Consider the following 8,675-nt stretch of genomic DNA (forward strand, 5'->3'; position numbering starts at 1 on the left):
CGCCTCGTTTTCCCCACCACTCTAAATAAAAAAGCAATTAGCTTCCTTCTGACTTCAGGCGAGGTTCTCTGGCTCAGGACAGAGGTGGCTGCAGAATCCTAAGAAGGTAAAAGAGTACCTTCCAAAAGCAGTGTGCACCCCTCTACTGAGCTGAAGATTCATGCTGATCTTGCAGGGGGTGCTGCCTCTATGGGTGGTGAGATCCTGAAGGACAATCTCGTTTACGTTGGGCAGCTCCGGAAGATGCATCCACAGTCCCCTTCTACTTTGAAATGAATCAGGATGGCTGCAACAATGGAGCTCTCCAGTGCACAGTCCCAGGCAGGTAACTGCTGGATGGTTTGATCAGATTTGCTCTCTCTAAAACCCTGCACTGCGTGGTTTACAAAAGGCTGTCATCCTGGGTTACTATGTTCAAGCTTCAAACTGCACATTTTCCAATCTTTGTCATTATGCCCATTGTACAGATGGGACAGGAGACGGACTGGTGGATCACAAAGTTGGACGTTCAAGTCTTCAGACTGCGTGACTGCTTTCAGGATATGTGAGTTCTCAGTACAAATGGTATGGTCTATCTTTGAAGATTTAGATGATGTATTTTTCTTTTGGAAAATATTTGTAAGAGGGAAAAGCATGAACACAAGTCCCCAGTACCATAAGTTGTGCAGTCGGATGTTCTGTGTTTGGGAAGTTGCAGGGGTCAGCATACCTGGAATACAACTGATAAGCTTCACCCTGGGAAAACCACCTTCTGGATCATGGTATCTCAGCTGCCAGGTAAGCATTAAATAATGCCTTCTTATGTGACTGTGCCTTCTCACTGGTGTTCCTGGGTGTTCAGTGACTTCAGCATTGAATCCAGAATCACGGCCAGATGAAAAATAGTTTGTGTTTTCGGACAATAGTTGGGGCTGTAGCTTCTCACTCATCTTGTGAATATTTTCAAGGCTGCAGATAACTCAGCAGCGAGAAGATGTTGTGAGCCTGCGAGCAGCAGCTGTCCATCCACCCACTTCTGTCACTCACAGGCTCTTTCCTTTTGAGGGTTTGGCTGGTCTCCATCACGCTTTTCCACACCCCCCTGCTGTGGGGCTGAAGGGTGAGCCTTGTCCTTCCTTAGTAAGGGCTGACAGTGAGAAGCATCACTTAGTGAGCTTGTCACTTAGTGAGCGAGTTGTTATTCCATCCCAATGTCCTTTTCAGAGGAATGCCCCTAACAAACTGGTACACAGGTGAGTCGCTCAAACCCCTTACCTGTTACAGGGGACGTCACAAGCTTTCTGAGATAGGTCCGCCCTCCTACTGCAGATAGTGTGAGGGGAGTGTGTGCTGCTGTTCTGTTAGTGTGTGTGTGTGTGTGTGTGTGTGTGTGTGTGTGTGTGTGTGTGTATCTGTGTCTGTGTCTGTGTCTGTGTGTCTATTTGTCTGGGTATGTGCACTCAGGTGGAGGTGCCCATAGTGGCCAGAGGCATGGGCTCCTCATAGGCTTAGAGTAACATGTAGTTGTGAGCTGTCCCACATAGGCACTGGGCAACAGACTTGTATCCTCTGAAAGAGCAGCAAAAACACAATTAACTGCTGAACTATGTCTCTGTCTCTTGTGAATTGCTGTTAAAGCTATATATCTATTAATTGCTGCATTAGTATTATGCCTATTAATTAATAATTAGACCAATATGTTCATGATAAAAATAATTCTTGATGCAAGAAATAAATGCGAGTGGTCTGAAAGATCATTGGAGTTTGCAATCTCTAACTATATTAGAATTTTAAATTTGTGTTAAAATTATTTAGTATTTCTCTTTTTCTACCAACCAGTATCCTTCTAACTTAAAAAAATTTAAATTAAATACTTATTAATTTCTGTTAGTTACATGTGATAACAGGATTCAATGTAACCCTTCTGTACATACAAATTTTGATCAAAATGAGCACATTTTTATTTATGAAAGTATGCCGCAGGAAACAGTGGAAAATACACCACAATGCAGATTTAAGTAAAGCTTCCATAACATGAAACATCCAAGATACTTGGACATTTCTTTGAGTCTTTTCTCTGTTTTATTTTTTTGACTTGAGATTTTCTTCTCTGAGACACTTTATGTCAATACTACTGCATATCACATGTGGTCAATGGCCATAGCTGTGGAACTGACATACCCTTAGATGTTTTTAAGATTCTGCTATGATGAATGTGTCCAAAAAAGCATACACGCAATTTATTCATATTAGTACATTCCTAACATATGTTTGTAAATGTATCCTTATAGAATAGAAGTATTTGTTGTTACACGTCTTCCTATTATTATAAAGTATTGCATGCATTTCTAAAACTATTTTCCCACACACTATTTTGTCTGAGAAGATGACATTCTAGCTTGCAATGATAGCTATGTGTTTTTAAAAAAGCATTATATTTTTGCACAATCAAATGTAACAGTTTTTCTTCCCAGTTTCCTTGTACTTTTAGGTAGAGAAATTACTTTTTGAATATTTTTAATAAAATTACTGCTTCAAAGGGCAGACACAGGGTCCTGGAAGGGACAGCTGTGACCTTGAGTGATTTCAGGGTTATTGTCCTCACCGTGTTTGAGTGTTTCAATCTGTTGCACCCATGCCGATATTAAGTGAAATAATTTTAAGCGCTCTATTTTGTCTTATAGTGCTAAAAATCTGCACAGCTTCATCACAGAAAGCTTGGGAGATGTTGTGTCTAAAGAACAGACAGAGAGGTGGCTGTCCCTGTGCTGGAGGGACGGCTATTACAGGCTGCTGTCTGGTCTTCCTGTAGAAGGCTCTGGACTTTTACCCCACACAGGATGTTTCCTTCTGCTGCATCCCATCCACTTAGCACTCCACCAGAGCATTTCCTGGACCACGTCGAGCCTGTCACTTTTGAGAGCTGAGGTATATCATCACAAATTCAGCTAGCTGTTCTATTTGTAGTGCTGAAACTGCTTCCGGTATTTCAGTTTTAAAAACAATGTAAAGGACGTCCTTGAAAACGTATGTTTTAAAACATGACTATGTTTTTGAGGAGTACTTTTAATGTGGAATGTTGAGACCGAAGGCTATGAATTATGTAACTTTATTCCTATTTTCAACTTTGTAATGCGCAGGGTTAGAGTGTACTATCCGTTTGCAAAGTTCAGCTTTTCAATTTTAGTTTGACTAAACATGGTTCTATCATTAAAATGTGTATGTGTAATAATATTTTAGTTAAAATATGTGTTCCATGAATTCTTTATGTTTTACTGTCCACTATGGTTAAAGATCATTTTTCCCGAAGGAAGGGAGAAATGGCATAATTAAATTATAACCATATATATATATATATATATATATATATATATATATATATGATGAAAGAAAAAATATCTCTTTCCTACCTGCCATTTTACTGAAAAGGTAAACTTCAAATTTTATCCACGAAGCTGTGGATATCACATTGTGTATTTTTGTCCAAATAAGCATTATTAACAGCTTGTTTTAGAGTTTCTTTCATTAATTTTACATGTGGAAAAGATTTTTTTGAATCTGAGATTGTACAGACATTCACCCCGCCCCCAGCTGTATTTTTTCCCCTTTCTTTTCCATTTTAATTTGATTTATTCAGAACTCTTTCTGGTCTACAGTGAGGGCAAACTCTGTGTTTTCCCTCCACTTTTTAGTCACCCACCAGGCCGCTCTTCCCTCACTTTCCTTCCCGCGGTCACTGCAGCGTCCCTCTTGGGGCCCTTGCTGCACTTCACTTTGGCTTCATCCCCCCCACCCCCAGTTTTATTTGCTTCGGTGACACACAAGGATAAAACATTTTTCCAGAGCTTAAGGCATCAAAGAAATGCACACAGCTTAAATCGAAGGACAGAAACAACTGCCCCCGTGCCCACAGCTGCCTGTGAGCAGCGGTGGGAAGGTCTCTGCTGACGGGTGGATCGGGAGTTGACCACAGGCGTGACTTTCAGGAGGAGGAGGAAAGTGCTCTGGTGTTGTCAGTTCTCAGACAGATGGGAGGTGGGACTCCAAGGCCTAGATTAGAGAAAGCTGAGAGGAGGCCTGGCCACTGCCTCCACATCCTGCAGGGAACGCGCGCTCAGCCCCTCTGCAGAAAAGGGCCAGGTTTCCGGGGCAGAATTCCCGGCGGACACACAGCATTCAGGTTTTCGGAAGATCGATGTCTCTTCTTGCAAACACTGCGTTCTTTCCCATCCCTAGGCGTCCCTGTCCTACTGCCTGGCTGTTCAGGTATTTCCGCTGCGTCGATGCCCAGCAGAATGGCAGCGGGCATGCTCTCCATCTACTTACTTTGCACTACCCTTCCTGCTTTTCAGCAATGCTTCTGCCCACCGGAAAGACTCTGAGTAGGGTTTGCCCTGTTCAGAGTCTGGACGGCAGTATTTCCCTAGCTGCCAAGTTGACGTCACAGTCTTTGTCCCTTGAAATAAGCTCTGTCTTTCAAACTGAATATTTACCTGCCAGGCCTCACTGAGCTCATCTCAAGTGCTTGAGTTACTAAATGGATCCCATGCTAGCTAGGATGGCGTCGTCCCCTGGTTTTTGCGTCACTACAGGATTTGGGGCAGTTTGAGTGAACCCCTGATGTGCCATGGGCAGGGGACAGTTTCCTGGGGTTGGCCTTATGAGCAGAGAAATGATTTCCAAGGCAGAGTTTCTTTTTGCCCTGTCCCTGTGCTCTGCACCCTTCCCAACTGTCAGGGTCACACGGCCACTAGAAGGTGGACCACCACCAGCTGACCCCAGTGGAGACTTTTGAGAGTAATCAATCATCCTCTGGGTCTTAGGAGAACTTAGCTGGCACCCTCTGGGGGATGTGTTAACTGACTTTCGTTGTATCACTTAAAATTAGTATCCAATACTTATGATCGATTCTTTATATGTATTTAATTAATCTCATTAAAGTTGCTTAAATTATTTCAAATTAAATATACTTAGTTTATTTTTAATCAGAAAATAAGTAACTAAGGAACTACTAGATGGTCTGAAGTCTTAGGTGGCGAATTTGAGCCCTTTTCCCAGTAATACCAGAGAGCTAATGATCAGGCTATTGTGAGCTGGAGAAACCTACCTCTCATGTTTACAGTGAGAAGTGACCAAGGACAGGATCTAAGCATAGATCTTCCCACAGAGGATGTCTTAGTGTGTTGTTAACCAGGCTGTCACAAGGTTTTGGCTCTCTGACTGCCCTTCTGTTGCTGGCCACCCAAGTCAAAAACCACTCTAAGGAACACGGCCTTTCACAATCAAACCAGCTGCTGGGCAAATCCGATTCAGGAGAAGTATGCTATCTCATGGGAGTAGGGACTAGAGTTTGGACTTCTCTCCATGTTGGCTTTGAAAAGCCTTACTTCATCTCTGAAGTGTCAGACTTCCTTTCTGACTATGCTACTGTTTCAGCCTCAACACTACAAAGTAGCGTTATAGGATCCACGTCTCCTTCTTCATGATTTTATTTTGTTTTCGCATTCCATCTATCATTGTACTGGCTCATCTGCAATCTGCTGCCTTTTCCCACTAGCATTTCCTGTTTCATCTGTATAATCTGCCTCCATCCCGCTCTGCCCCCGTACCCACTGCTCATCCACCTAAATCATGTTTTATTTCTGTCCCGGAAGGCCTTATGGTAATTAAATAATGGTGTTTCTCCTAATATTTCTAGGAACACTTTATTATTTTATAGTCGACATATTGGATGCTGTGAATTGGAATGGACTTCAGGCAATTGCTTACTTTCAATATTGGTCTGTCATTGGATTATGTCTAAAGGATAAAATCAGGCATCTATGTTCTGATGTCATGGATATAGTTGAAGCTAAGACATTGTCTGGGTAGGCAATGCCCCAAACTGTAGCTGAGTTTCTGCATAGTTTCTCTTTTGGCACACAAGGAGCAGACACTGAAGTGAAAGAAAACATTCACTGTGACAGGCCGAACTTATCAAACAATGCCATGCTAGATGGAGACACCCTGGCAGTTCCCTGTGTTCATACAGGGGCATGTTCTAAACCCTCCACCCCACTAAGTATCCCTTAAACAGCAAGAGGTACCAATCATGTGTGCATTGTGTTTTCTTAATGCATACATACCTGTGATGTAAAGCTCAATTCATAACCTAGGCATGGGCATGATAAGATAATAGTAATTAGTAAAATAGAAACACTACAAAATTATACTATAATAAAAATGACTTAAATGTGTGAATTATTTATTTCTATAACATTTCATTTAACATATTCAGACTGAGGTTAAACTCAGATAAATCAAATGGCAAAGAATGAGAGACTGATGATGTATTAGTCTTCAACTGTAATGACTGTGATATAATTTAAAGCAAAAACAAAAGGCACTTCCACCTGGGAGGCAGCCTGGGGAGGAACAGGAAGTGCGGTGGGGAGAAGGGAGCTCCATGTGAACATGTGGACCTTCCACATCTGGAGTTCCTCATTCATAAAACCCGGTCTTCATCCAACTATTGTTCTGATCACCTTAGACACTCCCTGCCAGGCACCTGGTCTGCACTGAGCCTCAGAATCGTTGCTTTCTTTTCTTCTAAAACTCACAGGGCTGTCCAGGGGAGGTGCAAAGCCAAACTCCATTACTGTAGGTTTTTGTGTTTGGGATAGCCACAGCTCACTTGAGTATTCACACCTGAATTTTAATGTTTCTAATTATAAAAGTTCCCCTCTTGATCTATTGAAGCACACCACACGTGTTCTAGTTTGTGAACTCCTGGCATGGGCATTCAGCACAGTAACAATCACTTTGGAGCACAGTTTGTGATATTAGACATGTCAGCAGTGAACGAGGACTTAGAGACAGGAGTTCTGCGTACTCAAAAATGATGCCGGGAACTCCCACTTGAGGACTATTTCACATATCACACGAAATACTAATTAGAGAAGAAATTTAGGTGGTTTCCAAATTCATTAACATAAGGACCAACTAGTACATGCTTTTAGAGAATATTCCAGAAATTGTAAGCTTCATTATTTTTAGGCAAGGCTATACAAACTGATTTTCCCCACCCACATTGCTAAAAGGCTCAGATGAATATAATGTTTAATTAAATGAAAAAAATCTCAAAGTGCTTTGTAAGATGTGAATTGATTAGAGAAATGCTACTCTGAGCGCCGTCGGCTACAATTAGGCTCAGAATCTTGCTGTCGATAAATTTGTCTTTGTCTTCCTGTGTCTGTGTGCTTTCAAATCTGAGTGTTCTTTTTATACATTACAAGGAGGAATGCTTTGCCACATATTTAGAACAGGAGTACAGTTGGTCAGGCAATGATTTCTCAAATAACTTCAGAATATCCAAAAGGTAAAACCAATAGTGGTTTTATATTGTCTTTGCGGGAGATTACTTGTGCGTGTGTGTGATGTTTGGCCAATCCAAGAGAAGGCACATGGTTTAGATAGAATGGAGTCTTCCCAAGACCATTACAGACTTGAAAAAAAAAAAAACCCTCAAATGTTATTCTTCCTCTTTCTTTTCTAGGGTTTTCTATAAGTTCATCTTCCCTGAAATAAAGTGGAAAGTTCCTATTGTTGGATCCTACAACAGGATCAAAGCCTATTCCCCTTTATGATTTAAATGAATCTAACAGAAGAGAGACTTTCTAGAATATTCTCTGTGTCCTCGGATCAAAAGTGATTATACTTGCTAGCTCTAATTTCCAGCGAAGCATTAGTCACTCCTCTGCAGGGCTTCAGCACCTCACGTCTTCAAAGTGCTCAACAGTTATTGATTATCTAATCTCCCGTCAGCCCTGTGGGCAGGTCAGCTCAGTCCCTTCTTCCTACAAACTCAGAGGTCAAGTGCTCTGCCCAGGAACCCCGATGCCAGGACTACACCTGAGCTTGCTTGCTGCAGAGCAGAGGGCTCAGATGATCATGTGATCGTCTTCACAGCTTAAGATATAGCGGAGGAAAACAAACCAAGATAGATTTTAACTGCTCGGCGACAAAATGGTAAATATTTAAAGTTGTTATTTTGTGTTAGACCTGGCTTAGAGCTTTTATCCGGAAATCATGGCTCGTTTTGTAAAATTATGGTAATTTTAAAGACAATTAAAAAATTAAACAGGTTCCTGGTGGAAAGGTCAATTTGAGGAAGAGACGACTTACCTCCTCTTTAATAATTGAGCTGACTGAAAATGGGGCTGGTTTGCTAGGGGCACTGTGAGCCTTTTTATGAGGCCATTTTTGATTGCCTGCTTTGATGAAGAAGTCCATTTAAGACAGGAAGTGTGGCAGTCAGTCACCAGCCACCAGAGTTGTGCGAGATAATTTTTTGTTACAAGATCAGTCTTATCACCTCCCTTGACACAGTAGACTCTGCTGGGTGGAGACTTCCCAGGGCCAGTGTGTGCTAGAGGTCAACTTCGTGGGCTTGCAAAGTCACCAGGCCCCTCCTTCTATTGATGTTTTCTTTATCTTGCACCAATAAATCCGGGGACACCATTTCTCATTTCACTTTTTTTTTTCTTTCAAAATGTTGGATGTCCTTTGGCAAACAGTGCTTCCATGGAACTTCTGGAGTTTGGAAGAATGGGGTTCATTTGTTCAGCTGCACATCTCTCCACTTATTTCTACTGTTAGGTGGAAGACAGACAGGAGCGGCGGCGGCGGCGGCGGCAGCGGTGGTTAAGGGGCCCTGT

The 8,675-nt window shown here is 42.0% G+C and overlaps 1 non-coding gene across 1 annotated transcript; it reads right to left on the reverse strand.

Annotated features, from left to right (window-relative positions):
* Nucleotides 1-622: 622 nt before the first annotated feature.
* On the reverse strand, nt 623-785 carry LOC128113123 (U1 spliceosomal RNA). Its single transcript, XR_008219348.1, has one exon. It is a non-coding gene; the product is annotated as a U1 spliceosomal RNA (small nuclear RNA).
* Between the last annotated feature and the right edge of the window lie 7,890 nt (nt 786-8,675).

This window comes from Peromyscus californicus, unplaced genomic scaffold (assembly GCF_007827085.1).
Source record: "Peromyscus californicus insignis strain IS unplaced genomic scaffold, ASM782708v3 Scaffold_17__1_contigs__length_78620276, whole genome shotgun sequence".
In the NCBI taxonomy this organism is placed as follows: domain Eukaryota; kingdom Metazoa; phylum Chordata; class Mammalia; order Rodentia; family Cricetidae; genus Peromyscus; species Peromyscus californicus.